This window comes from Schistocerca cancellata, chromosome 3 (genome assembly GCF_023864275.1).
Source record: "Schistocerca cancellata isolate TAMUIC-IGC-003103 chromosome 3, iqSchCanc2.1, whole genome shotgun sequence".
Lineage (NCBI taxonomy): Eukaryota > Metazoa > Arthropoda > Insecta > Orthoptera > Acrididae > Schistocerca > Schistocerca cancellata.
Genome location: NC_064628.1, coordinates 569,478,826 through 569,494,175, shown reverse-complemented (window position 1 = coordinate 569,494,175; position 15,350 = coordinate 569,478,826).

The following is a 15,350-nucleotide window of genomic DNA, read 5'->3' as shown; positions in this document are numbered from 1 at the left end:
TATAGCATAAGTATTTATAGCTTCTGTCTTGTTTCTTGCTGTCAATTCTGTTTTCAGTACTTTTGTTAGTCTTTGTCTATATTTTTCTTTTAGTTCTTCTTTAATGTTTGTATTACCGATTCCTATTTTTTGTCTGTATCCTAGATATCTAGAGGCATCTGTTTTTTCCATCGCTCCTATGCAGTCGCTGTGGTTATCCAGTATGTAATCTTCTTGTTTAGTGTGTTTTCCATTGACTATGTTATATTTCTTTCATTTGTCTGATCCAAAAGCCATATTTATATCATTGCTGAATACTTCTGTTATCTTTAGTAATTGGTTGAGTTGCTGATTTGTTGCTGCCAGTAGTTTTAGATCATCCATGTATAGCAAATGTGTGATTTTGTGTTGGTATGTTCCAGTAATATTATATCCATAAATTGTATTATTTAGTGGGTTCAGACCAAGGCAGAACCAGAAAGGACTTAATGAGTCTCCCTGATATATTCCACACTTAATCTGTATTGGCTGTGATGTGATATTATTTGAATTTGTTTGGATACTAAGTGTGGTTTTCCAATTTTTCATTCCTATGTTTAGGAACTGTATCAATTTAGGATCTACTTTGTATATTTCCAATATTTGTAGTAACCATGAGTGGGGTACACTATCAAAAGCTTTTTGGTAATCAATGTATGCGTAGTGTAGCGACCTTTGTTTAGTTTTAGCTTGATATGTCACCTCTGCATCTATTATTAGTTACTCTTTACATCCTCGTGCTCCTTCGCAACAGCCCTTTTGTTCTTCATTTATAATTTTGTTCTGTGTTGTATGTGTCATTAATTTCTGTGTAATGACTGAAGTTAATATTTTGTATATTGTTGGTAGGCATGTTATGGGGCGATATTTTGCTGGGTTTGCTGTGTCTACCTGATCTTTAGGTTTCAGATAAGTTATTCCTTGTGTAAGTGTATCAGGGAATGTGTATGGGTCTGCAATGTAACTGTTACATAGTTTAGGTAGATGTGAATGTATTGAGGTGAACTTCTTTAGCCAGAATTTTTGATATTTTATCTTTTCCAGGTGCTTTTCAATTGTGCATAGAATTAATTGCTCGGGTGACTTCATGTTGCAAAATTATCACTTCAGGCATTTGTGGTATCAGCTTGTATGTGTCTGTTTCTGCTTGTATCCACCGTGTATATCTGTTATGTTTTACCGGGTTTGACCATATGTTGCTCCAGAAGTGTTCCATGTCTGTTATGTTTGGTGGATTGTCTATTTTAATTTGTGTTTTATCTATTGTGTGGTAAAATATCTTTTGGTTTGTGTTGAATGTTTGGTTTTGTTTCCTTCTTTTTCACTTTTTTGTATCTTCTAAGTCGTTCGGCCAATGCTTGTAATTTCTGCTTCTTTTCATCTAATTGCTCTATCGCTTCTTGTTGTGAGATTTTACCTAACCTTTTTCGTTTTTTGTCTGATATTTCATTTCTTATAAATTGTGTTAGCAGTCCGATGTCTTTTCTCAGTTTTTCTATTCTGACCTGTAGCCTGTGTTGCCATGCTGGTTTTGTGGGTTTCTTCCGTGTGTTGGTTGGTTCTGATCTCTGTCTAGTGTGTATATTTAGTGTAGTGTGTGCTCCTATATAAACCAGTAGTTGTAACTCTTCCATAGTTGGATTTTCATTTATTTTGTTGTCTATGATTGTGTTGCTAGTTGGTGGTCGATGCAAGAATGGTCTAATGTCTGTATTTGTGTCTTTGTATTTTATATATGTCAGCTGAAATTTTTCTTCTATATCTAACATGTGTGTCACTTCGTTTTCTATTTGTGCTTGTTCTAGTGACTGTCTTAAGATATCGTTTTCCTCTGATTGCTTAATTGATGCGTGTTGTTCTTGGTTTGTTTGCTCTGGGATGTTTGAGTCCATTACTGTATTTTCTTCTTCTTCTGATTGCACATTATTTTGTTCCAATATTTGTTGTACTTGTTGTTTGACGTTTTCCAATTCTGACTGGGGTATCCTGTTATTTTTTATTACTACACGGATCTGATCAGCTAGTCGTCGTTCTGTTAAAAATTTTAATTCTGGGTATGTGGTAATAAATGTTGTGTATACTTGTGATCTGTATCCAGTTGTGTTGGTTCCTAAGTTTGTTGCTTGGTAATAACAGAACATGAGGTGTCAGTTAACTTCATCTGACCATCTCATCCTCTGTCTTTGTTTTCCTTCTAGGGTGGTTGTAGGAAGCATATGCTGCAAAACACCTCTATTTCGATTTAAATCATTTTCCGTGTGGCTAGCAGTGTCGTTACCATTGTGGACGGGCATATGGTTCAAGCGTCGTCTCCGGCCATCACAGCGCTTTTCCGAGGCTTCATTAGTTCTGTCCTGAACCAACTAATCACACTAAAAGGGGGGTTAGCCCTGTTAGTGGTTTGTTCTTTTCGTCGCCTTTTACGACTGGCAGAACATACCGGAGGCCTATTCTTTTCCCGGGCCATTATTTTTATTATTTTTATTATTATTATTATTATTATTTACATGCAGTGTAGTCGTAGTTGTGAGCACGGGAACCATCAGCATTATAATGGATTGACGACGACGAAAATTTGTTCCGGGGCGGGAATTGAACCCGGAAATCTAACTTACCATCTTAGCATTAGGCTATAGAAGAACGCTTCAACGCCAGACCCAAACATTCATATGTTGTCAAGCAAATGGTGTCTACAACCTGCACTCGTACATCAAGACATTTTACCTGAAAGTCGCTTGCCTTGTGTCGATGGATCAATACGATATTGCAGTGCCTGTGTTGTTCAGAAGCACGTGGCAATGTTTCATCTGACATTGCAAAGTGAAACTATTAATTACATAATTTAAATAATTTCTACAGCAAACTTTTTGTACGTAACATTGATATATTCAATTTTGTTACTACCTACCTTTGTAAGTCAAAAAGCTATACACGTTGGTAAAAAAATAACTATTCAAGGAAACTTTGTATGAAAGTATTTTCTATAGGTGACCTTTAGATGATTTGTTAAAGAAGTCCTTCTCCAGTACATCTTTGCGGAGAATTTTGACATTAAAGACTTAGATAGATATACTCCAGATGTGGGACGTGGGATGAGAGCCGTCGATTTGGCTCAAACTTTGTGAGTGAAAGCAGGCAAACGGCCTTTCAGGTTCCTTGGATATTTCGCCTTGCTGGGTCGTAGGAGCAGGTAAAATTTATGGAAACTCCAACGTTAACCGCTATGTTATTTATTTAAATTGTGAGCAATAAAAGTACTATGAATGCCACTTGGGGAATTCGTAACGTTTACTATTATATCCAAAAATTTATCTCCGTTAAGAAGACAGCATCCACATTTCGACCTGGCCAGCGGTATGCTCTGACTGCTGCGCTCCATGGACAGAGTGAGCTGAGTATCAGATGTTCTTTGGATGTGGAATCCATAATCGTTACCGAATGGGAGACATTTACTTTGTGATTTTGTCTACTCTATATCGGGGCTTAATGATTAGGCTACGTATGTTAAAAACATACTAGGTACAAGGCATAGGGAACTGCTGTGATTGTAGACCGTTTCATGCTTGCAAAGATTATTGAACAGTTTTTGAATTCTTTTATTAGAAATGATTCGTCTTTGATTCAGTGAATTATAGTATCTTCTCGTATAATCATCCTTACATTCATTTTTATTACACTGAAAGTGTTATGTGTGTTAGTTCACGCATTATTCAGTAAATGCATTTAATATTTCTTTTACCATCAACAAATAGAATCGAACGCCGCAAACACAATATTAGAATTATTTCGCTATTCATTACGTGTAGTAATGGCTGTTAGGAAAGAACTTCACTTCCTGGGTTGAAGAACAAACCGTATTAAATTGCCTCGTAGATAAAAAATAATCGTTCCTTCATGGAATTTACATCTCCTCTGGACGTTTTTCTGAATTGTTTCAGACCCCAAGCTTTAATGCTAGATTCCAAATCAATACTAGATCCATGCTTTAATGCCAGATACGAAGTCAATACCTCCTATCTAAACTCCACGGTGATTCTGTGCGCAAGGTTTCTTCACTCGAGGACATTGCGGTTATGCACGTGAGGTACAGTACCCGCTTCTTACGTGAGATTTGCAGATATGAGACTGACGTGGGACTTCCAATATCTTCCCAGATCATACTGTAGTACAGTTACACTAAAAATACTGAAGGCAATAACATATAACAGAAAGGGTTTCGTAAATAGGAAAAAGACGCCGCACATAACACAGCACCGATATGGTGTAAGAGTAAGGACTGTACGCCTGCAGCTAAAATTCAATATCACACTGACAGTCCAATTCCCAGACATCGTCGTATCCTCTAGCTGTGTAAGAGTAAGGACTGTACGCCTGCAGCTAAAATTCAATATCACACTGACAGTCCAATTCCCAGACATCGTCGTATCCTCTAGCTGTAGTCCTATTAATTACTACTGAACACCTTTTGCCAACCAAAACATCTGAAAGATTAAATCCAAGAGGACTATACCAGCGGAAAAATGCGCCCGATAGAGCATACAGGTTTCTTTTCAAAATACACCGAAAGAAAAGTAAGGACCCAGCTGCCTAAATTCTCATTCCTCATCAAAACTTTTGGCATTCGATCGTATTCGCAACTTTTTAACGCATAACATTATAAAAACCGTTTATCAAGTCTCTTTTTTTAGTTAAGCCTTCATGTTGCATCAATGTATTAGAAAAAAACAGCCATCCAGCAGCAAAATACAGATTTATTAAACCTTCATCATGGTTTTGACCGTTTTAAGACATTCTGCTTCAGAAGGTGTAAGACGTAAAATCACATTATCTCCAGTTAAAATCGAAGCTGTCTAATATATGCCATCTCTTTTTCCTACTTCACGATCTCGTCTACCTTTAGCTCCCTCTGCTACTATCTCCATTCACCTCTCTTTACGCCACTGTTTCTCACTGACAATCACTAACTCTTCTCTTTGGTCCCAATCCTATTGTATTTCTTTCTTTCTTTTTCTCTCTCACTGCTACTTCCTCTCTCCCGACATCATAGCCTCCTCCCTCTTTCACTCCCACTAGCAGTGATTATTCTGATTTCCACCGTCATTGTCTCTCTGCTTTCTTCAGCACGAAAAATTGTGAAGATGCTGGGATGCCAAAATGTTTGGTGAAGACAGCAGAATGAGGAATGAGGACTGACGGGCCTTTTTCCCTTGCTTTTGCAGCTACAAGAGGGTGTGCTGCTTACATAAAAAGAGTTCTGCTCTGAAGTGGCAAAGAAACAAGTATAGACATGCATATTCAAATACACAGATACGTAAGCAGGCAGAATACGGCGTTGTGGTCGGCAACGCCTATATAAGACAGCAAGGGTCTGGATCAGTTGTTAGATCGGTTACTGCTGCTACAATGGCAGGTTATCAAGATATAAGTGAGTTTGAACGCTATGTTATAATCGGCGCACGAGCGATTGGTCACAGCATCTCTGAGATAGCGACGAAGTGGGGATTTTCCGGCACGAACATTTCATGAGTGTACCGATAATATCAGGAATCCGCTAAAACATCAAATCTCCGACATCGCTGCGGTCGGAAAAAGATCCTGCAAGAACGGGACCAACGATGACTGAAGTCAATCATTCAATCTGACAGAAGTGCAAGGTTGCCGCAAATTACTGCAGATTTCAATGCTGAGCCATCAACGAGTGTCAGCGTGCGAACCACTCAACGAAACATCATCGATATGGGCTTTTAGAGCCGAAGGCCACTGGTGGACCCATGATCCCTGCACGGCACAAAGGTTTACTCCTTGCCTGGACCCATCAAGACCGACATTGGCTTTTGATGACTGGAAACATGTTGCCTAGTCGGACGAGTCTCGATTCAAATTTTGTACGGGTGTGGTGACAACCTCACAAATCCATGGACTCTGAACGTCAGCAGCGAACTGTTCAAACTGTTGGAGGCTCTGTAAAGGAGTGGGGCGTGTGCATGTGGAGTGATATGGGACCCCTGATATGTCTAGATACGATTCTGACAGGCGACACATACATAAGCATCATGTCTCGTTGCCTGCATCCATTCGTGGCCATTATGCATTCCGACGGACTCCGGCAATTCCAGCACGAGAATGTTACACCACATCGTCAACAATTGCTACAGAGTGGCTCCAGGAACCCTCCTCTGAGTTAAAACATTTCCGCTGGCCACCAAACTCCCCACACGTGAACGTTATTGAGCATATCTCGGATGCCTTGTAACGTGATATTCAAAAGAGATCTCCATCCCCTCGTACTCTCGCGGATTTATGGACAGCGCTGCAGGATTCATGGTGTCAGTTCCCTTCAGCACTACTTCAGACAATAGTCGAGTCCATGCCACGTCGTGTGCGGCACTTCTGCGTGCTTGCGGGGGCTCTACACGATATTTAGCAGGTGCACTTTGTCTTCGGCTCTTCAGTGTATAATCGAGAAAAATTTTTGTAGCTTTCTTGTATACTTGGATACATACAAACAATGCCTTAAATTTTTTCTACGTGCTTTGCCCATCGAGCACATTTTATTGATTTTCTATTTAAAAAGATTAAAACGGTCATTAGAAAAATTTTACAAAATTTTCAGTCTTTCCAAACTTAAATAAATTTTGCCAGAAATTTTAAGCTCTTTACATCCATGTTAAGACCCTTTTTAGCCTATTCTGTCACTACAGTAACACTTTCGGTGTATCTCAGTACCTGCTAGATGTCTCTTCTTCTGCTGCTTATCCATTAATGGATGTTGGAGACCACATGTTGCATCTTTCTTCTGTGAAGCGCAGTATGTAATAGCTGGTCTACACTTCCTAGTCCTGTCCACTGCTTCATATTTTCCAACCAGGATGCTCTTCTTCGCCATTGTCTTCTTTTTCCTTCAATCTTCCCTTCTATTATTAACTGCAGAAGCATATATTTTGTGTTTCGTACTATGCACCTAGGTATGCAGTTTTTCTTCTTTTAAGCAGTCAACATTTCTCGTTGCTTGTTCATCCGTTCCAGTACTTCGGTGTTGGTCATTCTTGCAGTCCACGGTGTATTAAGCATTCTGCGATAAATCCACATTTCAAAGGCCTCTAACTTCTACGTTGTGGTCATATTTAGTGTCCATCCTTCAGAGCGATATAGAAGAACGTACCAGATGTAGCATTTTACAAATAGGACTCTAAGGTTTAGGTCTAGGTCTGTGCTTGGAAGAATATTCTTAAATTTTATGAAGGCGTTTCGGGCGTTCTTATGTCTGTTCGCCAGTCTTCACAAAGCCAGGTTCCAACGTATTTAAATTTGTTGACTCTTTGTATTACATACCCTTGAAATCGTAGATTTGCCTCTTTAGATTAGTCGGACGCTCGTGTGACAATCATAAAATTAGTTTTTTTGATGTTAGTATTCAGACCTTGAGTACTGCTAGCTGATGAGTTGTTGAAGGTCATCTAAATTACCAGCCATCAATACCGTGTCATCAGCATATCGAATGTTGTTGATATACACTCCGTTAAATTTTATACATTTTTCTACATCATCAAGTTCCTCCTGGAAAATACGCTCAGAGTATAAGTTAAGTAACAGCGGTGACAGTATGCATCCTTGTCGGACTCCTCTACATATATTTACCAAATCGGTGACCTCATTATGAAATTTAACCTGCGCTGTCTGATTCCAATATAAGTTCTCTATACAGCGGATATATTTCTCATCTATATCAAATCATTTGAGAGTTTCCATGAGTTTATGATGTTGTACTCTATCGAAGGTTTTTTCGTAGTCAATAAAATAGAGGCCTACATTTTTACCTTGTTCATAGCAGTTATATACTAGAACTTGTAGTAAGACTATTGCTTCTGTTGTACCTAAACCATTCCTAAATCCAAACTGTGTCTCACTAAGGAATTTTTTCATATTTTTTGTATAGTCTTTGGTGGATGACTCTCAGAAATATTTTCAGAGAACGGTTCGTAAGACTAATGAGTCTGTGATCTTCACATCTACTTGCATTCCTCTCCTTTGGTAAGGGAATGAAGGTTGATAATAGCTATTCGGCATGGTAATGACCAATGTCGTAAATTTTGTTAAACAGTTTGTGTAAGACTTTGATACCTTCTTCATCAAGAAGTTTAATAAGTTCGACTGGAATTTCATCAGACCCTGTGGCTTTATTGGCTTCTGAGTTGTTGATGAGTTTCTCGATTCCTTCTTTTATGATTGGAGCTCCTATTAAACTGTTGTTCCTAGAAATCGCAACATTTGGTCCATCATCTGAAAAGACGGTCTTAATGTAGTCTTCACTTATCTCTTTCTTCTCAATGGTATCTAGAACTGTTTTATTAACTTTGTTGTTTAATAAGGAGATGTTTCTTCTTTTATATATCCCAGCAGTTTATTTTAACATTTTATGTATGTTAAAATCGTCGTGTGAAGTTTGCAAGCTTTCTGTTTCTTCATGTTCATGCTCATGTTATAGCCATTCATTTTTTCCTACTGTGATCTTTGATCTTATGAGTTTCTGTATATTATTGTACTTAGTTTGATCTAACTTGGATTTATATCTTCGCCGTTCATCCATCAATGAAAGAATTTCATCAGTCATCCATTTCTGTTTTCGATTTGTTTTATATCAAATTTTTTTTCTCGAGCAGGTTCACATCACTTCCCGTACTCTGGTACTGTTTTCTTGATCATTCAGAGGTTTCATTGTCACTATTTTATTGTTGATGTCCTTGCTAACCTCACTTCTTAGTTCAGGCAGTTTGAGTTTTTCATAAGCTATCTTCCTTTGTTGAGTTGGTTTTCTGTGTTTTACAGGTTTTGATTTTAGAGAAGCTACTAGTAGTATATCTTCAGATGGAACATCTGCTCCAGTATACGTCGATGCTCTTGTGACTCAAGTTGCAAAACGCTTATTAATTAAAATATAGTCTGTCCGATTAAGGACTACGTTGTCTTTATTGTCAGCTGGAGATTTCCATGTATAAAGTCGTGGTGGTGGTAATGTGAACCATGTATTAGTCACTTTCATGTTTTCTTCTTGTCAGAATTGTAGCAGACGATCACCTCTCTCATTTCGTGTTCCTAAACTAAAAGGACCTACGAGGTCCTAATACTTGCCATTTCCCAGGTTGGCATTGAAATCTCACATTATTATATTAATTTTGTGGTGTTTTGTAAGGTCAAACACTTATTTGACTTGGTCATAAGAAAAGTCCACTTCTTGATCATCTGCAGTTGGTGTATATACTTGAATAACATTGAAGTTAACTGGTTTGGCACTGAGTTTTAACAAGGCAACTCTGTCGAAAAGTGGCACAAAATCCGTAAAGCTCTTGGAATAGCGCTCTGAGACAATAACACTCACTTTTCTTCTATTATCTCGGTCCTGATTCCCAGGATAAAACAGCGTACTTCCAGCTGGAACACATTCCACTGTCAGGCCACCACGTTTCTGCTATACAAAGTATATCAATACTTAGCCATGTTATTTGTTGGATAACATTCGCTAATTTTCCTGCTTCACATATACTTCGAACATTCCAGGCTCCAATATTAATTTTCTTCCTTGTGTTCATCTTTAACGTGGATCCATTCAGAACTTTTCCCCATGGAGATCCGATTGGGGAACTATTTAAAACTCCGGAACATTTAGAAATGTATGTATCCGTCAATGGTATTCTCTAGGAATTTTGTCGGGGTAGCACTCCGTTGCCTTCTCCCAAAATGTCAGCCGCTCTTAACATGGAGACAGACGCTGTTAGCAGCCGCCCAATGTGAATCAGACGCTGCTGAGACTGTTGGTCCACGAGAAGTATTTGATTTGCGTCCTGCCACCCATATCTGGGAGGCATTCCCCTATCCGCCACCTGGGGACACGGCTCTCCCGAGGGATGCACAATGACATGTGATGAAAAATTCCTGTGTGGCCGAGCTGTTCTAGGCGCTTCAGTCTGGAAACGCGCGACCGCTACTGTCACAGGTTCGAATTCTGCCTCGGGCATGGATGTATGTGACGTCGTAAGGTTCGTAAGGTTTAAGTAGCTCTAAGTTCTAGGGGACTGATGACCTCAGATGTTAAGTCCCATAGAGCTCAGAGCCATTTGAACCATGAAAAATTCACGCAACGATCACCTCTTCTACTATCATAATTTGGTGACCTGAGAACCCCTGCGATGACCCCAGAACACTGGGCATGTTTCCATTACGTCAGTTGAAACAACATTTATGACTCAAACTACGTTCATATGTATGTGCGGAAGTATAGTAACGTTGAACCAGTGTATATGTTAAAAACTTCGACAATTAATTGTGTTGCGATGGCAGCTGGACGCTGAAAGTACACACACATCTGTATGTGTCGGCTTTCGGTAAAGGGAACGCTACAACGATAAACCCTTTTTCCGACTGACCAAGGCGTCCAGAAAAGGCAGACAGCCGCCCTTCTCCACTTCCATTGTAAGTTGGATATTCTCGTGGATTGGTTTCAAATGCTAGGGTTCTCCCTGGGGCCACGCTACGGAAATACCATCTACATCTCAACAGAAGACATTTGGTTTAAATTCTGCCTTTTCTCCAAAGTCATCCATAAAAAAAAAATTTCTGCTGGAAGAGACTCTGTAAATTTGATTAAAATATTCATTCTTGACTACAAAGTTGGTTGAGGAAAGGGCTTCATGAAGAAACGCTGCTACATAGGCTTTCATCTGACAGATAATGAATGAAACTAGTGAAGCGTGAGACGACATCGAAGTTTAATAATGAGTACGATTAATTGAATCTAACTGATTTCAGTCCCCAGAGTTGTGAACATGATATGAGCACATACCCCAACGGTCTCACTAAATAAATAAAATATCTTGTTAAATTATATGTCAGAGCTCCGATATTTGCCCTCACGATAAGTAAATAATATCAGACCATCTTTGTGAGGTGAGTGGAAGACTATACAACGTTGGTGGAGCAGAGCTGTGATGTCAGCTGGACTACCTGAGGCCAGTGTATCGCTGTCGTTGAGTGCTGTGCTGTCGAATCTTTACGAGGACTATAAAAGTGTGGCCTTTTATGAAGAGAGCAAAATATATCGCTGTCTCACACCACAACTTGGACCAAAATGGTTCAAATGGCTTTGAGTACTATGGGACTTAATTTCTGAGGTCATGAGTCCCCTAGAACTTAGAACTACTTACACCTAACTAACCTAATGACATCACATATATCCATGCGCCGAGGCAGGATTCGAACCTGCGACCGTAGCAGTCGCGCGGTTCCGGACTGAAGCGCCTAGAGCCGCTCGGCCACATCGGCCGGCTCGCCCACGTCGTAGAAGCACCTACAAATAACACGACACTCCTCAAGCAGCGCAAAAAGACAACCAAGGTGTTCCTAAATGGGCTGCTCTGGATATGCAACGAAGCAGCAGATGTGCAGGCTCCGGGGACGCGTCTGTCAAACTGCACAATCGGCCACCGTTATACTCTTATGTCGCCGTGCAAATGGCAGAAGACTCAGCCAGCATCTTATAGCTGGGAATCTCCTAGACTACCCTACTGCAGCGGACGCCCTCCATCATAACTGGACCTCCAAGTCTCAGTGCTACAGGTGCGTTGCAGCAATACTTAAAGGTGCGTAAAGTGCCCAGAAGATCACGACAGTCGCGCCTGGGAAAGGAGGAAGGAAGTAACGCCGATATATGCTCGCTGCGGTGTGCAATATGTCGCCCACTGGCGTGGCTGCCCGTCCTTCTATAGCCATAGCCACAAGGCAAACCACAACGACGAAGAAGAAGAAGAAGAAACGTCGCAGAAGGTGACAGTGGCAGTCATCACTATTTAGCCACTGGTACAATCGTTGGTGGGAATTCACTTCACTGGAGCACCTTATCTGATCTAGTTTAAAACGAACTGGTGTTGCCAGAATTGCTGGTTTACTTGTTCATAACACGATTCTAAATTGTGGGGCAAATGAAAGTGGTCCGGAGAACTGAGTTCCAGGGTTTAAAGAAACACAGTAGAGGAAAGGAAACGCGATACTAATCTGACTGTAGCAGATGCAGGAAGTGATCACCTTTCAGCTCTTGGCAATTTCGGGCTCTGGTGCGGGAGCACGTTTGTCAATGTTTTTTGACTTGTTCAAAAGAGATCTTCTCTGACGTGATTTGCTGACTAACAGTTGCTTGGTACTACGCTCTGAACCGGTATGGATCACGTGGCGGGCGTACAGGTGTGTGCGCGTCACGGGATACGGTCATTTGCATACATTCACGATCAGTCGTATCCACTCGTACGAGATACTTACTTGGCACACCCCGTGTTAGACGGACAAAGAAATAAATCAGAACTACAGTGAAAAATTACAGCGGAATAACTCTTTTCAAAATACAACTTAGAAATTAAAATTTCAGAAATTTCATTTATTGCTGTTTAATCAAATAAACTGCATCATATGGCCAACAGTTTAATTTCCCATTTAGAATGCTCAATTCATTCTTGTGCGTATCCACCAAATCACCTTTAAGAGACCATTAGTAAATGCCACATGGCAGTTACGCGACTAACTCAAATCCAGAAGCACATATCTAACAGACATTGCGTCTGTAATAATCTCTTCGTAACCAAAACAGCAAGTCTCACATGAAATAGCACTCTCGGAAAAACATAACAGAGATGTCGGTCGGTAGTGTTCTTTGGAAAATTTATTTCTCTCTGTCCCTTTCCTATTATCACGATCATTCCCGATGTACTGTCCAGCGTCATCTTTACATACATACAGCATTGTTCTGTATCAAAGCTGTGGTAGGTTGCTGTTGGACGGTGAAGCAATGGGTGAACGTTTTTTTTGGTAAATGGTAAAGTGGTGGTGACTGAGTTAGATCAAATAAATTTAACAAATCTGCTGAATAGGGATCGAGTAAGAGTGAGTGAGTGTGAGTGTGTGTGTGTGTGTGTGTGTGTGTATCTTGCGTAACCAAACACGACTTTGAGGCGATGTCCAATTCTACGCAGTGCTGTAGAAGTAAATGTCAGTTATGAGGCGTTCTGCGAGGAGATACCGTATGAAATGGTCTCAAGCCAATCAGTGACTATTACATGAAAACCTTATTCTAATATAAAACCCTCTCGTTATCCGAGTGATGTATCAGATGTCTACCAGGTCCATAAAGCTGCTGCGGACGATCTGTTGCTAAACGCATCTTCTGTGTTTGGTGGATGCGACATGACCCAGTGGGTGCTAGAAAGCGTCTGGAGAGCGAAGATTTATTTTTTTCTTGATATGTATGAGACAATATGTGTTCTACTTCACTACTATGTATCACTAAATGAAATCTACATTTGTTTATGTTTACTTAATCTGCCACGAATGTTTAGTTTTAATGTACAATAAATTATTTGAAGTTTTATTTTTAAAACTGTGATAGTGTATCATATTTTCGACTCGCTCAATACTAAGTAGCAACTCATGGAGATAAGTTTTTCCTTCGATAAAGTCTCTAGACTATACATCCCTCTTAGTCTCTGTGGTTTTCTTTTTCCGTCGCAAGAGGTAATTCGTGCAAGTAAACGCATCATTGTCGTCTGAGCTTACCTTGACGTATCCAAATCACGAGTTGATGGTCCTAACCAAGAGGAGTGCCGACGAGAAGGATTAGTGCCTAATCGAACTAAATGTTCGATCATGCGTGACTGAGAAGCCAAACCCGATATGAATTTCGCCGTCTCAAACAGTGTTTCACTTGTCTGCGTATCCGGACCGTACCTGGTGAGAGATGTGCATTACGTTGAAACACATCGTGGACATGGTGGCTGGCTGAGGGCGTGCTTTGTAGTGTCATGTAGCGGCACGTTCACAGAGCTTTGAGCACCGCCTGCGGACTGCGCACAGGTGCCTGCGACGGACTGGGCAAGTACGTAACACAAAGCCAGCCTGATGGAAAGCTTAGTTCTTCGAAGTCTACCAAAGCAATTATTACTCTCTGTGTTACTATGGCCGTGTACGTCGTTCAACGTTACGTTAGTCTCATCGCATTTGCCACAATAGTAGTAAATGCGAGCCAAATTTCCTTTAACAGGCACCACTTTCTCTTGTTCTCGTTATGTTTGTTAGAAGGAACTGTAAGTAAGCTGTGCTTGGCAAACTTCTTGTTAATGTTTACGTCCATGTCTACAGTTGTAATTCTCCAATTATAATGAAACCACTTTATTTTTTTGGTTTATAAGACTTTTTTCCAATCACATCACGGTTTTCTAGTCCTCTTTAACATCCTGCCACACATCTTACTTTCTACAACAATGAGAAATACACGAGGGCGTGCTGAAAAGTAATGTTTCCGAATATTTTATGTGAAATGAAATAAACTTTAATAACGTTCTACTTCTTGATTCTTCATGTCTACATATTTATTTCTCAACATAATCACCGAAGCGACGAACACATTTCCCTCAGCGAAAGACCCGTTTGGTGATATCGTCACTGTGGAATGTTTGACTTCGTTGATGGAGACGCAACCTCACCTCTGCTTGCACCATTTCATCACTTTCAAAGTAAAATCTTCGAAGATGTTCTTTAAGTTCTGCAAAACATACGAAAATCGGATGGGGTCAAATTGGAACTGTATAGAGGATGATCGATGACAATGAATCCACAGCGTCGGATTGTTGCAGACGTAGCGCCCATGTGTCGACTGGCATTGCCACGCTTAAGGAAAGGGTGCTCCATGTGTAGACCAACTCTTTCATCGTACTTTCAGTGTTCTGTTGCCCACGCACAGACAGAGTTAAGTCACAAATCGCCACGTTACAATCCGGAGCCCTCTAGAGGCAGAGGGGTTGCAACTTTCAATTCAGCGAAGTGGGAAAACTGATCCAATAATGTGCATGACATGTAAAACTACTGTCGATTTTACAACAGAATAAAAATTGGGTGGCATTACTTCATTATAAGATTCAAGATGTCTGTGCTCCTTACGAATTCATGGACTTCTCCGGGCAAAGGTTGTGTATTTGCTAGTTCGGTACACACACACACACACACACACACTCTCTCTCTCTCTGTGGAACAGGCAGCAGTGTAATTGTAATGTTCAATAGCGAAGATCTCGTATGGTGGGTTATGTAAGAACGATCCCTCTGCACTCTATGACGACTAGATGAATAGAGTAGGTTTGTACGTTATAATATAAAAGTTATGCAGGACATTTGAGCTCTTTGTCTATCTCCATAGTCCCTCACATTTGTGCCGTCCCGTCCCAATCAATTTCATCATCTCTCTTCCTCATACTTCTATCACTGGCCCTTCATAAACTGGAGATGGTTTGGTGTAGATGG